Genomic DNA, 27266 nt, shown 5'->3' with positions numbered 1-27266 from the left:
CAGTGTTTCTGCTTGATTAGAATTTAGTCATTTGGGGAAGTTAAGGCTGTCTGACACCTCATATGGACTTGAAGCCCACTCTCAATTCTTGTTGTTGTGTAAAGAGTGAAGGGTCATGGAAGGAGGAAGGAGGTAGAATAAGTGAGTAGGCTCCCCAATTTGCTGTGCTTGTCATGCCTTTCTTAGACTGCTCTCTCCTCATACTTGTTCCTTATTCAACTGTGAAATTGGAATTGCAAGAGGAATGTTGCGTTTCCATTGTCAAGACTCCTCTCATGATGGAGCACAAGGAAGGTGGACCGCTCTTGGAGCTGGAGAAAAAAAAAATGTGGCCAGTGACAAGCTTTCTTGGCATGTAACAATAGGCCCAATTTATATGGTATTATCGAATCCTGGTTCTCTCCAATGATGTACTCCCTCTCTCCCGCCCCAACTCATACAAATGCTGTTTTCCAGGACATTGTAAATATTATTGCAGGAAGCCTCTGTGTATGAAAAATAATTTAAACTGAGATGCTAATAGCTCATGCCCTTTTCTTTGAAACATTTGCAGAAAGAACAGGGCTGTGTTTGATGCTTTCAGAATATGGAAGAATTTCAGATGACTAATTGGTAATCTTGGATTAAATAAAATGGAGTTTACACAGGCTGTTTATCATCTATTGTATCAGTTATCCAGTGCCATAATAATGCTGCATAACAAACAATCATAAAACTTCAGTGGCACAGAGCAAAATGTATTTGTGAGCTTCAGCTGTTGTGACCCAGCTCAAGTAGTCTCAAATGGTAATCTGACCTTGCTAATGAACCTGCAGTCTGCTGCAGCTTGACTGGGTGGTTTCGCTGTTTTTGGCTGGGCTCACTCGTATGTCTGGAGGTCACTGGATGATGGGATTGATCTGCATGGATTTGGCTGGGATGACTGTGTCAAGCTGGCTCTGCTTCACATGGCTTTCATTTCTAAGAAGACTAGCTCAGACATGTTTTGATTGAAATAAGGGATAGCAAAGAGCAAATGGAAATGCATAAGCATTTTTTCCAACTTCTTCTTGAATCAAATCTATTTAAATTCATTGGCCAAGGTAAGTCACATGGCTAGGTCCAGAGTCAGAGTGGTAGGGTACCATAAGATTATATTGGAAGGTTGTAGATAGAGGAAAGGGTGAAGAATGAGGCAAAGAAAACAACAAATGTACTCTGCCTAAGGATGAAAGATTGAATGCTCCTTACTAGTATCAGAAACAAGGCAAAGATTTTCATTCTCACCACTTTTATTCAACATTTACCTGTAAAACCTTGATAGTGCAACAAAGTAAGGGGGGAAAAATACATACTGGAAAGGAAGAAGTAAATATGTCTTCAAGATAACAGGATGAAATCTATAGAAAGCTCTAAAGAATGTACTAAAAATATTAGAACTGATAAGTGGATTCAGCAAGTTCACAGAGTATCAGACTGATAGACACAAATCTATTGTATTTGTAGATGCGAACAATGAAAATTTTGAAAAAAATTAAATTGAAATACTTACAAATAAATTTTTATGTGTAAGATATTGCTGAGATAAATTAAAGAAGATCTAAGTAGATGGAGAGTTACGTGATCTTCTTAGTTTGAAAAACCTCAATATTATTAAGATAGAAGTTTCCTCAAAATCTGTCTCTAGATTTAATACAATCCATCTCAAAATCCCAGCAATTTCTTTTGTAATTTGACAAATTGATCCTAAAATTTATATGGATTTATGAGACACTTAGAATGCACAAAATAACTTTGAAAAGAAAGAAGAAAGTTGGCGGACCTATACTATCTGGTCAAGACCAGATATGCTTTTGACAGAAGAGATCAGTAAAACATTGAGAATTCAAAAAATAGATATATGGTCAATTGATTTGTCAAAGATGTGTGATCATATAACCAGAGGCAGATGGACCATCTCCCAGGTGATAGGTTGGATGATGACACTTCATACATAAAGAGAATTTGAGAGAAAATGTATTAGTCACACACTTCTGGGGAGGGCAGGTCAGGCACAAGTAAGTCCAGGCTAGCTTGAGTCAGGTAAAGAGAGTGGGTTGGGACTTTATGGTATCTGGGAGTGACACTGGGAAAAAGTGTCCACATGCTGGCTGGGGCTCTGGAAGGTCTAAATTTCCTGCAGGTGTCTGCGCAGATGTGGGGTAGAATGGGAAGTATGGCTTGAAAGCTGTCAGTAGTTTAACATCAAAAATGGAGTCAAACTCTTAATTGCAGGTGTGGAGATTTAACTTAGTGTTGGAAGAATCCTATCTCTAATAAATAAATAGTGCTGGGATAACTGGATATTCACATGGAGAAACTAAATCTTGTTCCATTAATCACACCTTACAGAAAAATTAATAAAAACTCAGTATTAGATTAAATATAAGTTAAAACCATAAAAATTCTAGAAGAAAACAGGATAAAGTCTTTGTTACCTTGAGTTAAGTAAAGGTGTCTGTAAGTCCGGGGAGAGGAAATCCTGGGGCAAAATACCTCTAAAAACCCAAATCAGTCAAAGGGAGAAATAAAGTTTAAAAGCTGTTTATTGCTCACAAACTGCAGTCCCAGGCCGTCTTTCTCCTCTGCTCCAACAGCAACCACACCGCCCCCACCCTCACCTCTCAGGTACAGGAAGCCCTCTGTTACCCAGATAATCACCCATTGATCTGAAGATGAAATTCTCCACCCCTGAGGAAAGGTGCAAATGCACTAAAGCCATAATTCTTTCCACCTCTGAATGCCTATTGATATGCAGATATACTAAAGCCAGGCGAAATATTCTGAAAATGTTTCAATTTACCCACAGTGTCTCAACAAAGACTTCATCCAGTTTTCTTACAGAAAAAAAAAAGATGAAATAGACTTCATCAAAATTAAAACTTACTCATTGAAAATTACTGTTAAGAAAATCAAAAAGCAAGCTATAGATTTGGGGAAAACATTTGCAAAAACATATCTGACCAAGAAATTGTATCAAGAATATATAAAGAAATCCTATGGTTCAAAAATAACGCCATTTAAAAAATGAACAAAAGATTTGAACAGATATTTCACACACATACAAAGGGCTACAAATAGCAAGAAGCACATGGAAAGGTGTTCAAAGCCATTGGTTATTAATGAAATGGCAACTGAAACCACAGTGCGATACAATTAGACACCCATTTCAGAAAACCTGAAATTAAGAAGACTGAAAATTAAACTATTCTCAAGGATGAGGAAGGACTGGAATTTTTGTATACTACTGGTGGGAATGAAAAACACTATGGGCTCTTTAGAAAGCAGTTTGACAGTTTCTTACAAAGTTCAATGAACACTTAGCAAATGACCCAGCCACCGCCCTCTTTTTTAATGTCTACACATGGGAAGAAAACAGCAGTCAGTTGTTTTTATCAAAGGTCTGGTTATTTTAACCAGCAGTTGGAGCATAACCCTTTACTAATTGCTCATTTGACTCAATTTAAGTGGCTATTTGTAAAGTCACATTTTGTTACTGTTAAAACTATGTTCTCAAGTAAGCGTTGCTCAATGGATATGTCTTGCTTTGGAGAATGCTCACTAAAGTGCATGTGCAGCCAGTACCTAAATTGTGTTGCTTAGTAATAGATGTGGGGTTGTAAGGCAGGCTGGTACCTGGAGGTTTGTACTGGTTGGTAAATACAGACTCTCAAATAATGCAGAACCTAAATAAAAGGATAATGGAGTCTAAACTCTCATTATTTACATTAGTGAAGTGAGAACAAAAGTTAAATGACTTGTCCAAGTTAACAAAGTATGTTACTGATAGACTGGGACTAAAGCTGACATTTTTTTCTGCCTCTTATTCTAATATTCTTTCTACTATATCATGCTCTATACTTCAAGGCTAATAAAAAATCAAATATCACATTCAGTAGAGGGGACATTCCCTAAATGAGAGTGGTGCTAGGGCCCTATATTCTAATCTGTGTGTTGATTCTAGCCAATATCTGTGGTGTTCAAAGGAACTCATATTTGCAGGCTCACAGCATTATTTTAGTTGGTAAGAGGCAGAAAGTAACTGGGTGGGGATTTTAATAGCTCCCGGTAGTAAAACAGAGTGACAGCCCCATAGAATTTGATTCTATTTTCAATATTTTATAACAAGCTCACTTTACTCTAAATGAATGGTGGTTCATGAGGTTCCAGGATGAATTTCTTTTATAAGGGTTCTTACTCTTTAAGAAATATAGACATGGACATAAAAACAATTCAGTCTTTTACCTCATTGCCTCCTTTTCAGCTGGTAATAAATTGTTGGCCGAGGCTAGATAGGCACATAATAGGCAGTGGGAAAACCCTTCACCAATGAAGTGATTTATCTCTGAATAGTCTGAGAAACACTCCTTTATGCAATAAATACTAGAGGTGGGAGATACGGGCAAACAAGAAATGAATAGACTAAAAAGAGGCATTTATCAGGATGATGGTACATATCAACCTTCAAATAAGGAGATTTCTATAAACTATAGTCAGTACCTAAATTTCTTATGTGCTACTTTTGACAGGATCTATCTTAAGTATATTTCCTTAAAGAAGTTTATTCTAAACTTCCATAGAAATTTTGACCAATAAGCTTCTCTGTGTCTTATGTTGAAGACTTATTGTTTTATAACATTAGTTACATTTTTTTTTATAATTTGATTTTTTAAAATTAATGTAGCAGGGTCCGTTATTTCATTACTTACACCAAATACCTCTTCAGGTCATTATCCAAAGGACAGAGAATTTCCAGGGTTATTCTCAAGTAAATTTTTGGAAAACGCTGAATGCATAGGAGGTGCGCAATAATTAGCTATGATGGTTTGTTGGAACTGGCTATTCTCCCCCGCAAGACTGTTCACTTGCTTTGTCAAATGATTATTTTTAAGATGTTACTAATTACCTGTGAACTCTTCATTGTACACTTATATGATTCTATTTCCTGGAGTTGTCATTATTTTTATAGTTCTGTGCATCATGGAGGATACTCCAGTGGACGAGCACTCTGTGTAGTTTGATTTGGGTCCCTAACCGTCTGCTTATTTTACTGTCAGTGCAAGGACTGAAGCCAGGCCTAAATAATAGAAGATACAGTTTGATTCACCAAGAACTATATCCTGATTCATCATCCCTTTTATATTTTCTTTGACCAAAAGTTAGAAGTGGAATAGAAGTGGATTTGCAGACTGCTTGTTGATCATCATCTTAACTTTATATGAATAGAAGTAATTTGAGGTTGCATTATGTGAGAGATGGTCTGCAATACACATGCACTCATTGCCCCACCCACCTATCCCCAAATTCCCTTTTAACATCCCCAATTAAAGTTAGGAATTCTCAATTTAATGTCTGATGTTGCATCAACTGATTGCATTGGGGTTGGGCTATCTGGACTGGCTTTAGTCAACAAATATTTATTGAGAACCTTTAATGTTTTTAGCCTAGGAGGTTAATGTAAATGAGTATATGTATGTAAATCAGTATGTATCAAGAGCTAAAATTTTTTGAGTTCTTACTATGTTCCTGACAATCTGATTAGCACTTTGCCTGAAGTATTTCATTTCATCTTCACAAAACTCTTGAGGAAGGTACTGCTAGTACCCACATTTTATAGATAGGAGAATTGAAACTCAAATAGGTCAGGTAATTTGCCTGAGGTCCCTTACCTTACATAGCAAAACCGGGACTTGAATTCACACTTCTGTGAGTCTATAGAGTCCTTGTCTGAACCTAAATGCTCTGCAGCATCAGAACTATAGGCTGGATAGATGTCATTCACCTCTGCAGTTTTGCCCAGCTTTAGCATCAGGAAACTTGAATTTTGTTCTCCCTTTATTCAAGGTTGCTGACAACCTATTTGGCATTTTGTCTGTGTTCAATAAATGTTTGCTGAATGAATGCATGTATAGGAAGGGATACTCCCCTTCAAGGGTTTTGCACTGATCTTGGATGGTTTCTCATTGCATTTATTAAAGCACAAGTAACAATGCAGAGGCATTAAGAAGGACAAAGAGGATTAAAGAATCGAGTTAAAATGTTTTATTCCAAACACTAATAACACAACATAAGAATGAAAGTGCTGAATATAACAGATTTTGTTTCCTCCTCCAAAGATTATAATTACTCATGAAGTTCACAAAGACATTCTCTAGCATTTTTATGAAAGAGAAACATATATCAGAGGGCATAATGAGATTTTTGATAGTAGACTTTTGCTTTTCTTCACCAAGCATGTGTTGTCACATATATTCTTAAGAAAAACATCAACAAGCCACACACAGACCTTTTCTGTGAGAGATAAAGCAATTAGAAAATACAAAAGAAAGGAAAGAATAAAGGTCCTACGAACAATTACAAACTTTATAAGGAAATCAATAAAATCAAACCGACTCTCAAGGCAACAAGTCTATCCAAGCATTGTTACAGACTACCTGATCATTACAAAGAAATCTCAGTTTGGAAGATTCCAGTGGAATTAAACAAAATAAAACAGGACCAAGCAAAGCATGTGAGAGGCAGCTTTTATGCTTTGCAAAGATGTCACCTCATGAAGTATGTCCTTATCCAGAAGGAGATTGGCAGAGGTCCTCAAATTAACTGAATCAGAAAAGAACAGACAAGAGTTGGGATTCACTTCCTTTCACCTGAATTACTGGCAAGTCATTTCAGTCTTACTCACCAATCAATAGTACTGAGTTACAATTGAAAGCATAGGACTGTGCTAGGTAATGTGGGAAGGAGCTGCTTTTCAAGTGCTGTTTTCCCCGTTGATTTAAAAAATTTACTAATTCCTTAGGAGTCATGTCAGTTGCTACCTCTTCTGGGACACACCTTGGTTCTCTTGGACAGATTGAATCACTTTCTTTTCTAGGATTAACAACACTTTATTTGGTGTATTTCTTTCTCCTCTGACTATTTCTTGCAGCCCCTAGCCATTGAATTGTTAGGATTTGCGTATAGCTGTCCATCAGATTATTAACTATTTTACTGACCGTGTCAGCATAGAGCAGGTGGTCAGAGTGTTTTCTGAGGGATGAATAAAGGAACAAATCTAGAAAACACTACACTTCTCTTGTCCTGCACACAATAAATAACCTAACCTCCAATGTATATAATTCATTCACTCAAAAATAATTTACTAAGAATGCATTATATTCCAGGCACCTTGTAGGCATGAGGTGTACAGAAATAAAATGATACCCAAATCAAGAGGATAGCAGTTTAAGGAATTGGTAAACTCATTATGAATACTTTTCCATTTGGCAAATAATACTGTTGTGTGTTTTTATCACAATACAAATAATGTAACAGGCCTGTTATCTTCAACAGCATCAAAGACAAGGAAGGCTGAGAACTGTTTCAGATTGAAGGAGATGAAGATGAAAGGGCCATGATAACAAAATGATTCTGCAACTACATTCTTTGGCTCTGAAGGACTTCATTGGGACAATGGGCTTAAAGGGTGTCTAAAGACTAGGTGGGTAGGGGTATCAAAAGAAGAAGAGAGAGAAAAAGGGATAGAAAATGTCTTTGGAGAAATAATTGCTGAAAACTTCCCCAATATGGGGAAGGAAAGAGTCTCTCAGACCATGGAAGTCCACAGATCTCCCAACACAAGGGACCCAAGGGGAAATCACCAAGACATATAATAATTAAAATGGCAAAGATCAAAGACAAGGACAGGGTATTAAAAGCAGCCAGAGAGAGAAAAAAGATCACCTACAAAGGAAAACCCATTAGGCTATCATCAGACTTCTCAACAGAAACCTTACAGGCCAGAAGAGAATGGTATAATATATTTAATGCAATGAAACAGAAGGACCTCAAACCAAGAATACTGTATCCAGCAAGATTATCATTTAAATTTGAAGGAGGGATTAAACAATTTTCAGATTAGCAAAAGTTGAGGGAATTTACCTCCTACAAATCATCTCTACAGTGTATTTTAAAGGGACTACTCTAGATGGAAGTGCTCCTAAGGCTAAATAGATGTCACCAGAAAAAATAAAATCACAGCAAAGAAAGTGGACTACCAATACTAACTAAAGGCAAAATAAAATCAGCTGTCCACAAAATTAGTCAAGGGAAACATGAAAGAGTACAGAATAAAACACGTAACATATAAAAAGTGGAGGAAGAAAAAGAGGGGAGAGAAATAAAGAATCATCAGACTGTGTTTATAGTAGCATAATAAGTGAACTGAAGTTAGATAGTTAGATAGTAAGGAAACTACCCTTGAACCTTTGGTAACCACGAATCCAAAGCCTGCAATGACAATAAGTACATATCTGTCGATAATCACCCTAAATGTAAATGGACTGAATACACCAAGCAAAAGACACAGAGGAATAGAATGGATAAAAAAGCAAGACCCATCTATATGCTGCTTACAAGAGACTCACTTCAAACCCAAAGACATATACAGACTAAAAGCAAAGGGATGGAAAAAGATATTTCATGCAAACAATAGGGAGAAAAAAGCAGGTGTCACAGTACTTGTACAGCCAAAAAAGACTTCAAAACAAGGAAAGAACAAGAAATAAGGACATTACATAATGATAAAGGGGGAAGTCCAACAAGAGGATATAACCATTATAAACATATATGCACCCAACAGAGGAGCACCTACATATGTGAAACAAATACTAACAGAATTAAAGGAGGAAATAGAATGCAAAACATTCATTTTAGGAGACTTCAACACACCACTCACTCCAAAAGACAGATCAACCAGAGAGAAAATAAGGACACAGAGGCACTGAACAACATACTAGAACAGATGGACCTAAAAGACATCTATAGAACTCTACACCCAAAAGCAGCAGATACACATTCTTCTCAAAGGCACATGGAACATTTTCCAGAAAAGGCCACATACTAGGACACAAAAAGAGCCTCAGTAAATTCAAAAAGATCAAAATTCTACCAAGCAACTTCTCAGATCACAGAGGTAGGAAACTAGAAATAAATTGTACAAAGAGAACAAAAAGGCTCACAAACACATGAAGGCTTAACAACATGCTCCTAATCAGTGGATCAATGACCAAATTAAAACAGTGATCAAGCAATATATGGAGACAAATGAAAACAATAACACAAAGCCACAGCTTCTGTGGGATGCAGCAAAAACAGATCTAAGAGGAAAGTACACAGCAATCCAGGCCTATTTAAAGAAGGAAGAACAATCTCAAATGAATAGTTTAAATTCAAAATTATTGAAAGTGGAAAAAGAAGAACAAATGAGGCCCAAAGTCAGCAGAAGGAGGGACATAAAAAAGATCATAGAAGAAATAAATAAAATTGAAAAGAATGAAATAATAGAAAAAAACAATGAAACCAAGAGCTGGTTCTTTGAGAATATAAACAAAATAGATAGAGCCCTAGCCAGACTTATTAAGAGAAAAAGAGATTCTACACACATAAACAGAATCAGAAATGAGAAAGGAAAAGTCACAATGGACCCCACAGAAATACAAAGAATTATTAGAGAATACTATGAATATCTATATGCTAACAAGCTGGAAAACTTAGAAGAAATGAACAACTTCCTAGAAAAATACAACCTTCCAAGACTGACCAAGGAAGAAACAGAAAATCTAAATAAACTAATTACCAGCAATGTAATTGAATCAGTAATAAAAATCTACCCAAGAACAAAACCCCTGGGACAGATGGATTTAGGTCAGCATTTTTTCAGACATGTAGAGAAGATATAATTCCCATTCTCCTTAAAGTTTTCCAAAAAATAGAAGAGGAGGGGATACTTCCAAACTCATTCTATGAAGCCAGCATTACTCTAATAACAAAACCAGGCATAGACCCCCACAAAAAAAGAAAATTACAGACTGATATCCCTGATGAATGTAGATGCAAAAATACTCAACAAAATATTAGCAAACTGAATTCAAAAATACATCAAGAGGATCATACACCATGATCAAGTGGGATTCATCTCAGGGATGCAAAGATGGTACAAATTCGAAAATCTATTAACGTTATCCACTACATAGACAAAAAGAAGGACAAAAATCACATAATCATCTCCATAGATGCTGAAAAAGCATTCAACAGAATTCAACATCCATTCATAATAAAATCTCAACAAAATGGGTATAGAGGGCAAGCACCTCAATATAATAAAGGCCATATATGACAAACCCACAGCCAACAACATACTTAGCAGTGAGAAGCTGAAAGCTTTTTCTCTAAGATAGGGAACAAGACAAGGATGCCCACTCTCCCCACTGTTATTCAACATAGTACTGGAGGTCCTAGCCATGGCAATCAGACAGAACAAAGAAATACAAGGCATCCAGATTGGTAAGGAAGAAGTCAAACTGTCACTATTTGCAGATGACATGATACTGTACATAAAAAACCCTAAAGAATACACTCCAAAATTACTAGAACTAATAACTGAATTCAGCAAAGTTGCAGGATATAAAATTAATACACAGAAATCTGTTGCATTCCTATACATTAAGGATGAACTAGCAGAAAGAGAAATCAGGAAAACATTCACAATTGCATCAAAAAGAATAAAATACCTAGGAATAAACCTAACCAAGGCAATGAAAGACCTATACCCTGTAAACTGCAGGACACTCTTAAGAGAAATCAAAGAGGACACTAACAAATGGAAATTTATCCCATGCTCTTGGCTAGGAAGAATTAATATTGTCAAAATGGACATCCTCCCTAAAGCAATTGACAGATTCAATGCAATCTTTATCAAAATACCAACAGCATTCGTCAAGGAACTGGAACAAATAGTTCAAAAATTCATGTGGAACCACAAAAGACCTTGAACAGCTAAAGCAATCCTGAGAAGGGAGAATAAGGCTGGGGGAATCTCACTTCCCAACTTGAAGCTCTAGTACAAAACTACAGTAATCAAGATAATTTGTTACTGGCACAAGAACAGATCCAGTGGAACAGAATTGAGAGTACAGATATTAACCCAAACATATATAGTGAATTAATATATGATAAAGGAGCCATGGACATACATTAGGGAAATGACAGCCTCTTCAACAACTGGTGTTGGCAAAACTGATCAGCTACATGTAAGAGAACGAAACTGGATCATTGTCTAACTCCATACATAAAAGTAAATTCGAAGTGGATCAAAGACCTGAATGTAAGTCATGAAACCATAAAACTCTTAGAAAAAAACAGAGGCAAAAATCTCTTGGACATAAACATGAGCAAGTTCTTCATGAACATATCTCCCTGGGCAAGGGAAACAAAAGCAAAAATGAACAAGTGGGACTATATCAAGCTAAAAAGCTTCTGTACAGCAAAGGACACCATCAAGAGAGGAAAAAGACATCCTACAGTATGGGAGAATATATTCATAAATGACAGGTCTGATAAAGAGTTGACATCCAAAATATATAAAGAGCTCATGCACCTCAACAAACAAAAAGCAAACAATCCAATTTAAAAATGGCCAGAGAAGCTGAACAGACACTTCTCCAAAGAAGAAATTCAGATGGCCAATAGGCACATGAAAAAGATGCTCCACATTACTAATCATCAGAGAAATGCAGAATAAAACCACAGTGAGATATCACCTCACACCAGTTAGGATGGCCAACATCCAAAAGACAAACAACAACAAATGTTGGTGAGGATGTGGAGAAAGGGGAACCCTCCTACACTGTCAGTGGGAATGTAAATTAGCTCAACCATTGTGGAAAGCAGTATGGAGGTTCCTCAAAAATCTAAAAATAGAAATACCATTTGACCCAGGAATTCCATTTGGAGTTTACCTTAAGAATGCAGTAGCCCAGTTTGAAAGAGATATATGCACCCCTATGTTTATCGCAGTACTATTTACAATAGCCAAGAAATGGAAGCAACCTAAGTGTCCATCAGTAGATGAATGCATAAAGAATATGTGGTACATATACACAATGGAATATTATTCAGCCATAAGAAGAAAACAAATCTTACCATTCGCAACAACATGGATGGGGCAGGGGGTATTATGCTTTGTGAAATAAGCCAGGGGGAAAATGACAAGTATCAAATGATTTCACCCATCTGTGGAGTATAGGAACAAAGATAAAACTGAAGGAACAAAACAGCAGCAGACTCGCAGAACCCATGAATGGACTAACAGTTACCAAAGGGAAAGGGGCTAGGGAAGATGGGTGGGAAGGGAGGGATAAGAGGAAAGAAGGGCATTACTATTAGCAGACATAATGGGAGGGGGCGGTGCACGGGGAAGGCAGTACAACACAGAGAAGACAAGTAGTGACTCTATAGCATCTTACTATGCTGATGGACAGAGATGGTAATGGGGTATGTGGGGTGGACTTGATAATGGGGGGAGTCTATTAACCATAATGTTCCTCATGTAATTGTACATTAATCATACCAAAAATAAAAAAATTAAAGACTAGATGGTAGTACAGGCTTACCTCATTTTATTTCACTTTGCTTTATTGAGCTTCCCAGATGTTGTGTTTTCTACAAATTGAAGGCTTGTGGCAACCCTGCATGGAACGAATCTGTTGGTTCCATTTTTCCAGCAGCATTTGCCCATGTTGTCTCTCTATGTCACATTCAAGTAATTCTTGCAATATATCAGACTTTTTCATTGTGATTATATTTGTTATGATGATCTGTGTTCATAAGTCTTTGATGTTACTCTTCTAATTGTTTGGGGCACAATGAACCATGCCCATGTAAGACAATTAACTTGTTAATCAATAAATGCCTGTGTGTTCTGACTGCTCAGCCAACTCCCTATTCTCTGAGACACAACAATATTGAAATTAAGCCAATTAATGTACTACAAAGGCCTCTAAATCCAAGTAAAAAATTGCACTCCTCTTACTTACTTTATTTATTTATTTTTTATTTTGGTATCATTAATCTACTCCTACTTTAAATCAAAAGCTAGAAATGCTTAAGGTTAGTGAGGAAGGCATGTCAGAAACCAAGAGAGACTGAAGGTTAGGCCTCTTGAGCCAAACAGTGAAGTTGTGAATGCAAACCAAAAGTCCTTAAAGGAAAGCAAAAGTGCTACTCCAGTGGAAACACAAATGGTAAGAAAGCAAACACCTTACTGATGATATGGAGGGAGTTTCAGTGGTCTGGATAGAAGGTCAAGCCAGCCACAATGTTACCTAAGCCAAAGCTTGATCCAAGGTCCCAACTTCCACGAAGGCTCAGAGAGGTGAGGAGGCTGCAGAAGAAACGTTTGTACCTAGCAGAGGTGGATTTATGAAGTTTAAGGAAAGAAGCTGTCTCCATAACATAAAAGTGCAGCGTGAAGCAGCAAGTTATCCAGAAGATCTAGCTAAGATCATTAATGACAGCAGCTACACTACACAACACATTTTCAGTATAGACATAACAGTCTTCTATTAGAAGAAGATGCCGTCTATCACTCTCAGAGCTACAGGGAAGAAGTCAAAGCCTGGCTTCAAAGCTTCAGAGGACAGGCTGACTCACCCGTTAGGGGCTAATACAGTTGGTGAACTTTCAGTTGAAGCCAATGCTCATCTGCCGTTCTGAAAATCCTAGGGCTCCTGAGAATTACGCTAAGTCTACTCTGTCTGTGCTCTGTAAATGGAACAACAAAGCCTGGATAACAGCACATCTGTTAACAACATGGTTTACTGAATATTTTAAGCCCACTGTTGAGACCTACTACTCAGAAAAAAAATTTATTTCAAAATATTACTGCTCATTGACAAACTCCTGGTCACCCAAGAGCTCTGATGGAAATGTATAGTGATATTAGTGTGGTTTTATGCCTACTAACACAACATCCATTCTGTGGCCCATGAATCAAGGAGTAATTTCAACATTCAAGCCTTATTCTTTAAGAAGTACATTTCATAAGGCTGTAGCTGCCACAGAGTGATTCCTCCATTGGATTCCTCAGTGATTCCTCAGTGGAGCTGGGCAAAGTAAATTGAGAACTTTCATGAAAGGCACCATTCTAGATGTCATTAAGAACATTTGTGATTCCTGGGCAGAGGTCACCATATAATGTTAACAGGAGTTTGCAAGAAGTTGACTCCAATCCTACTGGATGCCTCTGAGGTGTTCAAGACTTCAGAGGAGGAAGTAATTATAGACGTGGAGAAATAGCAAGAGAATTAGAATTGGGAGTGGAGCTTTAATATGTGACTGAATTGCTGTAATCTCATGATAAAACTTGGATAAAGGGTTGCTTATGGATGAGCAAAGAAAGTGGTTTCATGAGATGGAATCTACTTGTGATGATCCTGTGAAGCCTCTTAAATGGCAGCAAAGGATTTAGAATATTATATAAACTTAGTTGATAAAGCAGTGGCAGGGTATGAGAGGACTGACTCCAGTTCTGAAAGTAGTTCTACTGTGGGTAAATACCATCAAAAAGCTTCACATGCTACAGAGAAATCCTTCGTGAAAGGAAGAATAAATTTATTTGGCAAACTTCACCGTTGTCTTCTTTGCATCAGTTGCTGCAGCCACCCCAGCCCTCAGCTGCTGCCACCCTGACCAGTCAGCACCCATCAGCACCAAGGTGAGGTCCCCCACAAAATGAAAAGGTGATGACTCGCTGAGAGCTCAGGTGGTGGTCGGCATTTTTTGCAATGAAGTATTTTTAAGGAAGACACATGCTTTTTTTAGACATACTGCTATTGCACACTTAACAGATTATAGTATAAACATAACTTTTATATACACTGGGAAAACAAAAAGTTCACTGACTCATTTTGTTGCAGTATTTGCTTTACTGGGTGGTCTGGAGCTGAACCCACAATCTCTCTGAGGTGTGCCTGTGATACGTCAGTGGTGATATCCCAACTTTGGCAGTTGTGCTGTGGTTGTCTAGAAGAATGTTCTTGTATGAAGTCCTTTGGGAAGAAGGGCAGTGTTACCAGATGGGAATCTGGATCCATACAAAGAAATAAAGAGTGCCGGAAATGATGATATATAGTAAAACACACACACACACACACACACACACACACACACACACACACACACACACACACACACACACACACACACACCCCATAGACTCAGCGAGACATTTTTAATCACAATGACTTCAGTGGCTTGATGTTGCCAGTGGAGGGAAGAGGTTTTTGTCTCTTTCTTGGAGAGCTTCATACTCCTTCAACATCCTACAAAGTCATTATTTGTGTTGGAACAGACCACTGATGAGTGTTTCAAGGCTGGAACCTCTGTGAGAGCCAGTGTGTCCCTGAACATCACAGCTTCTCCAGTTTCTTAAGGGCCAGAACCAGGCACAAAGTTTGACTTTGTTCCAAAGGGCAGGGTCCATCATCCCCAGGAATAATCACTGCACCACCCTCTGCAGAGGCAAAGCCCAGGCTTTTCGTTCTTTTATTTTTAAGAATAACTTTAAATATATGTACATATTTATATTTAATGTATGTTTATAATATTTAACATATTTAATGCACATATATATAATTATGAGGAGAAATTGAATATTACTTATACTAACACCATAAAGAGATAATTGCTTTAATGCTTCTGTTTAGTCCTCTCTTTTATTATACATATATAACATGTATGAATTTTGCCCTACAGCAATATGGGTAGAGGCACGACACATTTTTATTTCTGCTAATGAAAGTAAGTGAGTCTTTGCATCCTTTTCACTGTCCTCCCTTCCTTGGGTTTCACAATATCTGGGGATTTATGTTATGCCCCCCAAATGAAGGGCCAGTAGTCTTTAACCCATCACAGTCCCAACTGAGATGTTCGCTGACTGAGCTCTCTTGATCCACCCTCTCTGCCCCGTTGCACCAGGGAGCTTTATCTGAGGCTTCAAAAGTCACAGCTCTCAGCACCATTGGTTCTTGATGTTGAGGTTTCCAGCATCCACAAGCCACCTCATCAAATTTCCTGTCTCCTGGACATCCTCTACTCTTAAATCTTCCCCAAATGCCCAACTCCTTGCATCTGCCTGAGGCCAATCCTTTGTAACTGCTCCCTTCATTCACTTAGGTCAGGACTGTACCCTCTGCCCTATGCATGGACTTTTAGCTCTTTGCCTGTGTAAGCCTTGGCTTTTAACAACTCAATAGCTAATTCTCTTGTGGTAATCTCTGGGTTTTATGATGCACACAAAGCCTTATATCTTCTCCCTAGGTATGGGTGTCATATATCTGTTTCTTTCTGATTCTTCTGCAGTAGGGCAAATGCATCATATCTTAATAAATTATATTGTTACATGACATAATTTTGTCTTTTATAATATTTAACTTTCAGCTCAGTTGAATGAATATTTGTTGAGGATCTACTATGTGGGAAACAATAATGATGAAGACATTTTTCTGTAGTTGAAAAACTCATAGTTTGGTGAGGAACATATGTCCCCAAATGGCTATTTATTTGATGACTGTGAGTGATGGTCTCAGTGAGTACTTCTAAGAAAAGGCCTTTTCCCCTTGATGTTCATGCTTCTCTTTCTTTCCCACCATGCTCCTTGTTCACAGGTAAGCACAGGTGCAAAGTCACTGGCATCTGTGCTGCCACATAGGGAAGCAATTCAGCAATTCTTTTTGGCTTTGTAATGCCAAAAACCATGGGTGTTAAGTATATCTTCCTTTTCAGTTGACTTCAACTCTTTACTTCTCTCTCTTACAGCAGGAATGGGAGTCATTGGTGTCCACAGACACCTGCTGGGTGCAGACATTAGCTCCAGATGCTGCTGTAAGGTACAGTTCACCCAGGCAGAAATACCCCTCATTAAGACAAAATTCTGCCAGCAGAGATGCTTACCTGGCTTTTCCTACTGTGTGGCACCTGAATAGTGACTGTGATTCTTCCACTGGGTCCACCCAATCCTGATACTGTAACATCCTGGGAGCAATTGTTTAATCAGTCTTTATGAAAACAGCAAAATTGTTTTAAGTGCTGACATTTGGAATGAGAATTCTATCAACATAAGAATGTAAATATAATACAAATAGATGATATTTACTGAACTCATCCTATATATACGTACCATGCTGTTTGACATTGAATTAATCCATTTAATTTTCATCACTCCTTAAGGTAGATGTTACTGTCTTTCATTTTATATATAAAGAAATGCAAGTTTTGCATGTTTATGCCCAAGGTGAACAGAATGAGCAACTGACAGAGCTAAATATTCTGGTTTCAGCATCTATGCTCTTAACCATGAGGTTTTACTGCCTCAGAGTATGTGCAAAACCTATAAATGATATTCAATGCAATTCTGACTTTAAACTGTTAGTTGCTCTTTACTTCCAGGTAAGTGTTGATCTTCTTGTCTTTTACATGGTCTGCATCAAAATTCCTAGTGTCTATTTTAGGTTATTTTTTGTAGATTACAGAAAGTTTTAGTTGTTGCACTATACATTTACTTGAAGTGTAATCCTTATCAACTGATTTCTATGAACATTTGTTTTGCTCTGCTGAATGCCTGCTGCTAATTATGCATCATGGAGTGTTGGTTTCATATTACTGTAAAAAATTACCATAAATTTAGTGATTTGAAGCAGTTTATTACCTTGCAGTTCTTGATGTCAGAAGTCTGAAATGGGTGTCATTGGGCTAAAATCAAGGTGTCGACAGGGCTGTGTTTCTTCTGGATGCTTCAGAGAACCCACTTTCTTGCCTTTTCCAGGTTCTAGAGGCTCTCACATTCCTTGCTCAAGACCTATTCCATCGAAAGTCAGCTATAACTGGCCGGGTCTTCCTCATGCTACATCACTCTGACACTGACTCTCCTGCTTCCTCTTCCGCTGTAGAGGGTTCCTGTGATTGACTTTGGTCCACCTGGATAATCCAGGATAATCTCTTTATTTTAAAGTGAGCTCATTAGCAACCTTATTTCTCCTTTGTCTTGTAGGGTAACATTTTTACTGGTTCTGAGGATTAGAATGTGGATATCTTTTGGGGCTCTTTATTCTGACTACCCGATGGAGAGCTTATCTCCCTTTGTCTGAAGCCCCTACCTGCTTATCTCTGCACTCTGATTCAGAGATCTTTCCCTCCATTCTCTGCTATTCTCTAATAATCTGAAAGTGGTTGTAGACATTTAGTGGGGGATTGAGATACTTTTTGATTTGGAGTGAGCAGAAATTAAAGTCCATGCTGGGGAGAAATAAGGGAATTAATAACACTTCCTCTGTTATCCTAATATAGTTTTCCCTTTGCTGGAGCAACTAAGAACCATTCTTGTTACCCATCCAGTGTGATAAAAATTAGGGTATTGAGGGTTCTGGGAGAGCATAACTAGATGGAAGCTAGAGCCTGGGTTATAGGATTGGATAGGTAATTGAAAATTCCACTTCTCATTGGATATAGAACCATTTTTGCAAAAGCATTAATTGTAATCATTGATATTCTCAGTTTATGGAGCTTTACAAAATCTGGCCTAATCTACTCCTTTTACAGATAAGCAAAGCAAATTCCAGAAAGGTGAAATGACTTGTGTATCCAAGGTTCTACTTCTAATAGATTAGAGGGTTGGAATGGAATTCAAATCACTACTTTTCCAGCTCACCACACTTCCTTCCTTAATAGTGGCCTTCTTTACACTGGCTGTGGTGTACTCAGTGGCTTGCCAAGGGCCTCAAGACTCTAAACTATGGAAGACTGTAGCCTGTAATTCCTGTTTCTTGTCCTCCAGTTTGAAAAGAAGGATCCTGGCATGTTGAGGATGTGTTCCAGCTCTGGGTGAGATGTTCCATGTGTGTTAGGGGTATAATGAGATCTGAGTAACTGAACACAAGTGGCAAAGTTGATAACAGGGGTTTTGAGTATTATCAGTTACTATTTTTTAACACTTCCATTATGCCAGGCCACATACTTTACTGACTGTGTTGTCAGTATTTTGTCACTTAATCCACACAACTGCCCTGTGCCTCCCTGAGGTCAATGTTACTGATGTTTATCAGTATCTTATTATCTATTTTTATCTGTCCTTTTACCCCAGGTTCAAAGGAGACTGTACTTCTCAGTCCCATGGCGGAGAGAGGTCACAGGGTTACAAGCCCGTTCATGTGAGTGTGACATACAAGTGGAAGGGACATTCCACTCTGAGGCTGAGGCTGTGTGGGGAGTCCTGGGTAACCCTTCAGGCTCTCTCCTCCTCTCCTTCCCTGTGGTGTTGATAGAGGCCCTGGCTTCCTAGCTGCAGGAGTGGGTGGTGGAGCACCCTGTGGACTGATGTGAGACATGTAATTTGAGTGGCAATCTGTGAGTAACCTGTGAGATTACTAGTTGAACCAAGCTGAACACTAATATAAGTAGGCATTATCATCTCCAGTTTTAGCTGATGAAATTTAGTAGACCATTTAAGTAGGTTGCCAGTAACTGACAGAGCAGGCATGCAGCAGGTCCCTGACCACCTATTTTCAGAGTCTGCACTGTGAATCTGCACCACGACACTTACTGTGTTCTAGCAGAAGGCAGGCAAGGGGAAGGTGCAGCTAGAAGCCTAAGCTGCTCTGAAGGAGGGTCTGTACCTGGGCACAGTCAAGTCTGTGTCCTCGGGGTCTTTCTCCGTCTGTCCTTGGGAAGTCCTGTTTTCCTTCACTCCCCTGTTCCTTTCTTTATTGTGAGCCAGTGCTCTCAAATAACTTCAAGCACTTTAAAAAATGAAGCACAGTTCTAGTTTTCTCTGCACACATCAGGGCATTTTGCACATACCCTTGAATGATTTTCAACTTTAAATAAGTCCCTTGTCTGCCTCCCTCTCTGTAGTTCCTGAAAAGTGTGTCTGTTTCCATGCCTTTCATGGGAGAAAACACTTTGTTCTAAATAAACACCAAATGAACAGAGAGAGGAGTGAGCAAGTGTGGGAAAGCAGGGAACAAAGAGAGCGGTTCAGGGCAGACAGGGAGCAGTGTCGGCCTGTCAGGCAAGCCTGAGCCGGCAATAGGCAGGAACAAGCGACACACCACGGCTTGATCATGTCAGACTCCCTTTCCCAGGGGTGCGCACCTGAGCTGCATTTCATGGTTTAGGCTGGGGAGGCTGTGGGGAGGACAGAAGTCACTCTGCCTTTAACTTTGTCCCAGAGAATGTCTGTGGCTGAAATAGTTAATCATTGGGAAACAGGTTTGGCTGTGTTCTCGCTCTGCTGGGGCCACTGGTTTCTAAACCAGACCCAGTGGCTTTGTGTAGGCTTGTGGCTTTGAGCAGGAAGACAGCAAGAAGCTGCTTCAGTCACTGATTTAAGTTTTTTTTTTTTTACTGGGATATGAGTTTTGGCCATAAGTGAGAATCACGAAGTGAGAAGAGTAAGATGAACTAGAGGAATTTCCCATCTTCATTCTCCTGCAGAAAGAGGAGTCTTGGAAAGGTATGAATGCTCATAAGGCTAACATAGTATGTTAGGAACCAACCTTCTGCTGGCCCCAGGATGGCAGGACTAACTACCATAGGGGAAAGTTTCAGGGGCAGGTTTCTAGGCAGACAAATGTGAAAGACTTTCCTAATAGAACTACAGTGAGTATCACAATGGTATTAAGCTTCTCCTAGTTGGAATAAGTTTAAGCAAAAGTGAGGAAATGTAATAGAAAAGCAAACCACTGACAGGCCGTAGTTGACCTTCAGAATCAAAGATAGGGATTTTTCAAAATGCATGCTTCCAGGTTTCACCTGAGACTCAAGGTTTGAGAATGTTTTCAGTTGGTGGCTGGAATCTGACTTCCCTCAGATTCTCTTATACTCTGAGATCCACTGTTCATTATGATGTGATGATTTTCTCAGATACTTTCAATTCTGAGAATTTGTGACTTAGGTTCTAGAATCACTTTTGCTGTTGTCAAGACAGGCAACTTTCACCAAATCATTTAATCCCTCACTTTACTCATCTGTCTGAGTGATCTCAGATGCATTTGGGGACTTAAAAATTAACACATATTCCTGTCTCCTGCCCCTGAGATTCTCATTCAGTAAATCTAGGGTAATTTGTGTGGTCAGCCAGTTTTGGGAACCAGTGAACTAAATTATCTCCAAGGATTTTCTAGCATCAAAATTTCATGAGTTTACATTATTTAAAGTTATCAAAAATGTGCTATGACCCATCTTAATCTGTATCTTCTCCAGCTAGGATGTTTTAGTAGATGGCTGACCTTTTCTGGACCACGTTTTGAACATTTATTTACTTATTTTTCTAAAATCACAAAGAGGTAGACATTATCTAGGAATACATTCTCCTTTTACTCCTAGAAAATGTACAATCAAAGTACTGTAGTACTAACAGATGTCCAAATATTACCTGCATCGTACCTACGCATTGTACCTACCTTCTTCCAGGAGGCGGTTTTCTCTTTGTCTGGAGAGTGGGACCTGGGACTTGCACGGGTCCTAGGGTGATGTTAGAGGGTCTCCTGCACTTTGTGCCATATTCTGTGGACTGCAGCGAGGAAATGTTGTGGAGCTGGGAGGTCTTCTGACCCTTTTTATTTTCTCTACCACAGCAAAAATTATGAGTCACAATGCATTTAATCACAAGACTCTCTGTCTTACATATCATAGGACAAAAATGTCTCCCAACTGTTGTATAGAAACACACAAGTCAGGTAAGCATGTCTTCTTAAGCCAGGGAAACTATAGGGGATGAATTTTTAGATCACACATATTTTTCTAAGTTTTGTAAATATGTAGCTTCTTTTTTTTTTTTTTTTTTTTTTTTTTTTTTTTTTTTTTGAGAGGGCATCTCTCATATTTATTGATCAACTGGTTGTTAACAACAATAAAATTCAGTATAGGGGGGTCAATGCTCAATGTACAATCATTAATCCATCTCAAGCCTAATTCTCGTCAGTCTCCAATCTTCTGAAGCATAACGAACAAGTTCTTACATGGTGAACGAATTCTTACAGAGTGAATAAATTCTTACATGGTGAACAGTACAAGGGCAGTCATCACAGAAACTTTCGGTTTTGATCATGCAATATGACCTATAAACCATCAGGTCAAATATGAATATTCATTTGATTTTTGTACTTGATTTATATGTTGATCCCACATTTCTCCTATTATTATTATTATTTTTATTTTTAATAAAATGCTGAAGTGGTAGGTAGATGCAAGATAAAGGTAGAAAACATAGTTTAGTGCTGTAAGAAGGCAAATATAGATGATCAGATGATCAGGTGTGTGCCTATGGACTAAGTATTAATCCAGGCTAGACAAGGGCAGCAAGACATCCACGGATGCAGAAGATTTCTCTCAAAGCAGGGGGGGTGAGGTTCTGAGCCTCACCTCTGTTGACCCCCAAATTCTCACCTGATGGCCCCCCTGCGACTGTGCCTGTCTTAGGTTGTTCCTCCCTTGAGGAATCTTACCCGTCTCTGGCTAACCAGTCATCTTCCGGGGCCATACAGGGAAATGTAAAGTTGGTAAGTGAGAGAGAAGCCATATTGTTTGCAAAGGTTAGCTTTTTACTTCTTTGCAGATTTATGCCCTGTGGCTTCTATGCCCAGCACTTGTCTCTAGGTATCTTTACCACCTGGAGGAATTATGATACTCGGTAAATTCGATATGAGGCACGAATTCTATTTAAGGTTTGTAATTAGGAAGGAAGAAGAAAAGCTATAGATGTAGCATATGAAGGAAACTTGGGAGGATTGATTATTTCTTTGACATATCTTCTTGTATAGTACCTTAAGTATGTATAGGTTTTAAACTACTAACTAATTTGCACACACATATTAACATAATAGGAATACGGTGACATAAACAAAGCAAATCTATAATTACCAGCCATCTCCAGTGAAGCCAAGAAAACCATTTAGGCACCCTAGGCATTTGTGAAAATTTATCTATGATATGATGGATATTGTCCAACTGTACTTGAACCATCAGACAAATTAAAGCAGCCCATTTCTGGGATCTGTTCACATCCCATATGTTCTTTTAACCATAGATAGTCTATAGTCATGAGATTTTGGGGTGTGTAGCTTCTTTTTTAGACAGGATTAAGAGAATGTGTGTTATATAAAAAAATAACTACAGTTATTCAACACCTCTATTCTTGGGAGAATGAAAAATCATTATTTGGTACTTCCAGGTCCCCTAAAAGGAAATTTCCTAAGGGTTTCCAATCACACAGTTTGAGGATTTCTGATGAGATAGTCTCACCAACACTTAAGTGGATTATTTAAGTGTAAATACATATACTGGTGACTCTGTCCTAAACAAAGAGGGGATAGATGTCCAAACATAGCCCCTGTGTCCTCAGCTGTAACTGAAACTGGTATTCTTTTATTATCCTAAAAATAATTTTGGAAGAAATTCCTAAGCCTGATGTTGGGACATTAATTGGCTTCTGATTTCACCAGCTCTTGAGTAGAATGTTTCTTTGTAATGCCTGTGATTGTCCAAAATCATCTTTCTTGTAAGATATAAGAATTTTCCTCTTCTTTGAGAAGCAGGTACTTGCTAACAATTAACTTTATCTCTTCTATAACAGAGAGTCCTTTGAAATGAGAGCGATGCTTTGCTTCCCTCTGTGTCTCAAGTTAAAGAAATTCACAGTGATTCTCATCCTCAGTGAGCACAAAATTCACCTGGGGATAATTAGAGAGAAAGAGAGAGAGAGGGGATTTCTGATGTCCACCGTCTTGGTGAATTCCATGGAGATCTGACTTGGTGAATATAGGTATCAGGTGTGGCTAAAGAGTCAGCATTCTGACAGCGATCCTGTGCACAGTTCATTTTGGAGGAGGCAGTCCACATTCTTTCTTGGCAATATGCATTACTTTGTCGGTTAGAATGGGACAGTTTTTTTTCTTTGAGAGGGCATCTCTCATATTTATTGATCAAATGGTTGTTAACAACAATATAATTCTGTATAGGGGACTCAATGCACAATCATTAATCAACCCCAAGCCTAATTCTCAACAGTCTCCAATCTTCTGAAGCATAACAAACAAGTTCTTACATGGTGAACAAATTCTTACATAGTGAATAAGTTCTTAAATGGTGAACAGTGCAAAGGCAGTCATCAGAGAAACTTTCGGTTTTGATGACACATTATGAACTATAAACAATCAGGTCAAATATGAATATTCGTTTGATTTTTATCCTTGATTTATATGTGAATCCCACATTTCTCCCTTATTATTATTGTTATTATTATTTTTTTTAATAAAATGCTGAAGATGCAAGATAAAGGTAGAAAACATAATTTAGTGCTGTAAGAGGGCAAATGTAGATGATCGGGTGTGTGCCTATAGACTGAGGATTAATCCAAGCTAGACAAGGGCAACAAAACAACCACGGATGCAGAAGATTTCTCTCAAAACAGGGGGAGTGAGGTTCTAAGCCTCACCTCTGTTGATCCCTAATTCCTCACCTGATGGCCCCCCTGTGACTGTGCCTGTCTTAGGTTGTTCCTCCCTTGAGGAATCTTACCCGTCTCTGATTAGTCAGTCATCTTCAGGGGCCATACAGGGAAATGTAAAGTTGGTAAATAGGAGAGAAACAATATTGTTTGAAAAGGTTAGCTTTTTACTTCTTTGCAGATTTATGCCCTGTGGCTTCTATGCCCAGCATTTGTCTTGAGGTATCTTTACCACTTGGAAGAATTATGATACTCGGTAATTTCGTTATGAGGCACGAATTCTACTTAAGGGTTGTAATTAGGAAGGAAGAAGAAAAGCTATAGGAGTAGCAGATGGAAGAAAACATGGGAAGATTGGTTATTTCTTTGACAAATTTTCATGTAGAGTAACATAAGCATGTATAGGTTTTAAACTACTAATTAAATTGCGCTCACACATTAACATAATAGGAATACAGCTACATAACCAAAGCAGACCTACAATTACCAGCCATCTCCAGTGAAACCAAGAAAACCAGTTAGGCACCCTAGGCATTTGTGAAAACTCATCAATGATATGATGGATATGGTCTAACTGAATTTGAATAGTTTGAGAAAAATCAGACAAATTAAAACAACACATTCCTGGGAACTGTTCACATCTCATATGTTCTTTTAACAGTAGATAGTCTGTAGTCACAAGATTTTGGAGCGCTGCAACTTGCACTTCTCCTAATTCTTGGTTGAGTTCCAACAGTATAGATTCAGTCAAATTTGGTGTTTTACTGTATGCACAGGCCAGCTTAGATATCTCCTTTTTCATTCCAATGGCAAGTCCAGGAACTGGTGGGATGAATGCAGCTGCAACTGCAACACCACCAGGATCTTTGTTGAAGTTTTTTGATGTTCATCTTCTGGAATGACTCTTCCAGAGAATGTTGAAGTTGAAAGTTCTTCTTCATATGGTATCTTAATTCATTTTCTGGGTAGCCAAATTAGGCTTTGATCTTCTGTATAAACACAAACAAACCCTTTGCCCATACTTTGATATGCCCTTTATATCATTGTAAAGAACTTATTGGAGATCACCACACAGGAACTGCTTTTTTTTTTAAGAGAAAGAAATATTATCAGAAAAATGTACTTCCATAGCTGATTATCTGACACCCTTTAAATGATCAAAATTAAGGATATTTAAAACATGCTTTAATCGTTGATTTACAGTTAGTTTTATCCTATCAGGGAGTAATCTCCCTTTTCTTTCTTTCTTTCTTTTTTTTGTTATCATTAATCTACAATTACATGAAGAATATTATGTTTCCTAGGCTCTCCCCTATACCAGGTCCCCCCTACAAACCCCTTTACAGTCACTGTTCATCAGCCTAGCAAAATGTTATAGAATCACTGCTTGTCTTCTCTGTGTTGTACAGCACTCCCCTTTCTCCCACCTGCCAATTATGCATGCTAATCATAATACCCCCTTTCTTCTCCCACCCCCCCGCCTTATCCCTCCCTACCCACCCATCCTCCCCAGTCCCTTTCCCTTTGGTACCTGTTAGTCCATTCTTGGGTTCTGTGATTCTGCTGCTGTTTTGTTCCTTCAGTTTTTCCTTTGTTCTTATACTCCACAGATGAGTGAAATCATTTGGTATTTCTCTTTCTCCTCTTGGCTTATTTCACTGAGCATAATACCCTCCAGCTCCATCCATGTTGTTGCAAATGGTAGGATTTGTTTTCATCTTATGGCTGAATAATATTCCATTGTGTATATGTACCACATCTTCTTTATCCATTCATCTACTGATGGACACTTAGGTTCTTCCAAATCTTGGCTATTGCAAATAGTGCTGCGATAAACATAGGGGTGCATCTGTCTTTTTCAAACTTGAGTGCTGCGTTCTTAGGGTAAATTCCTAGGAGTGGAATTCCTGGGTCAAATGGTAAGTCTATTTTGAGCGTTTTGAGGAACCTCCATACTGCTTTCCACAATGTTTGAACTAATTTACATTCCCACCAGCAGTGTAGGAGGGTTCCCCTTTCTCCACAGCCTCGCCAACATTTGTTGTTGTTTGTCTTTTGGATGGTAGCCATCCTTACTGATGTGAGGTGATACCTCATTGTGGTTTTAATTTGCATTTCTCTGATGATTAGCAATGTGGAGCATCTTTTCATGTGTCTGTTGGCCATCTGTATTTCTTTTTGGAGAACTGTTTGTTTAGTTCCTCTGCCCATTTTTTAATTGGATTATTTGTTTTTTGTTTGTTGAGGTGGGTGAGCTCTTTATATATTTTGGATGTCAAGCCTTTATCGGATCTGTCATTTACAAATATATTCTCCCATACTGTAGGGTTCCTTTTTGTTCTATTGATGGTGTCTTTTGCTGTACAGAAGCTTTTCAGCTTAATATAGTCCCACTTGTTCATTTTTGCTGTTGTTTTCCTTGCCTGGGGAGATATGTTCAAGAAGAGGTCACTCATGTTTATGTCTAAGAAGTTTTTGCCTATGTTTTTTTCTAAGAGTTTTATGGTTTCATGACTTACATGCAGGTCTTTGATCCATTTTGAGTTTACTTTTGTGTATGGGGTTAGGCAATGGTCCAGTTTCATTCTCCTACATGTAGCTGTCCAGTTTTGCCAGCACCATCTGTTGAAGAGACTGTCATTTTGCCATTGTATGTCCATGGCTTCTTTATCAAATATTAATTGACCATATATGTTTGGGTTAATGTCTGGAGTCTCTAATCTGTACCACTGGTCTGTGGTTCTGTTCTTGTGCCTGTACCAAATTGTCTTGATTACTATGGTTTTGTAGTAGAGCTTGAAGTTGGGGAGTGAGATCCCCCCTACTTTATTCTTCTTTCTCAAGATTGCTTTGGCTATTCGGGGTCTTTGGTGTTTCCATATGAATTTTTGAATTATTTGCTCCAGTTCTTTGAAGAATGTTGCTGGTA

The 27266-nt window shown here is 38.3% G+C and overlaps 1 long non-coding RNA gene across 1 annotated transcript in view; it reads left to right on the top strand.

The window, feature by feature from the left end:
* The first annotated feature begins 20161 nt into the window (after positions 1 to 20161).
* LOC140844283 (uncharacterized) overlaps positions 20162 to 27266 on the top strand; it is a 224885-nt gene continuing 217780 nt past the window's right edge. The window contains exon 1 of the long non-coding RNA XR_012122430.1: positions 20162 to 20344. This is a non-coding gene — a long non-coding RNA (uncharacterized lncRNA). The remainder of the gene's footprint in view (positions 20345 to 27266) is intronic.

Source organism: Manis javanica, chromosome 11 (genome assembly GCF_040802235.1).
Source record: "Manis javanica isolate MJ-LG chromosome 11, MJ_LKY, whole genome shotgun sequence".
Taxonomy (NCBI): domain Eukaryota; kingdom Metazoa; phylum Chordata; class Mammalia; order Pholidota; family Manidae; genus Manis; species Manis javanica.
This window is presented reverse-complemented; position numbering and strand designations above follow the sequence as displayed.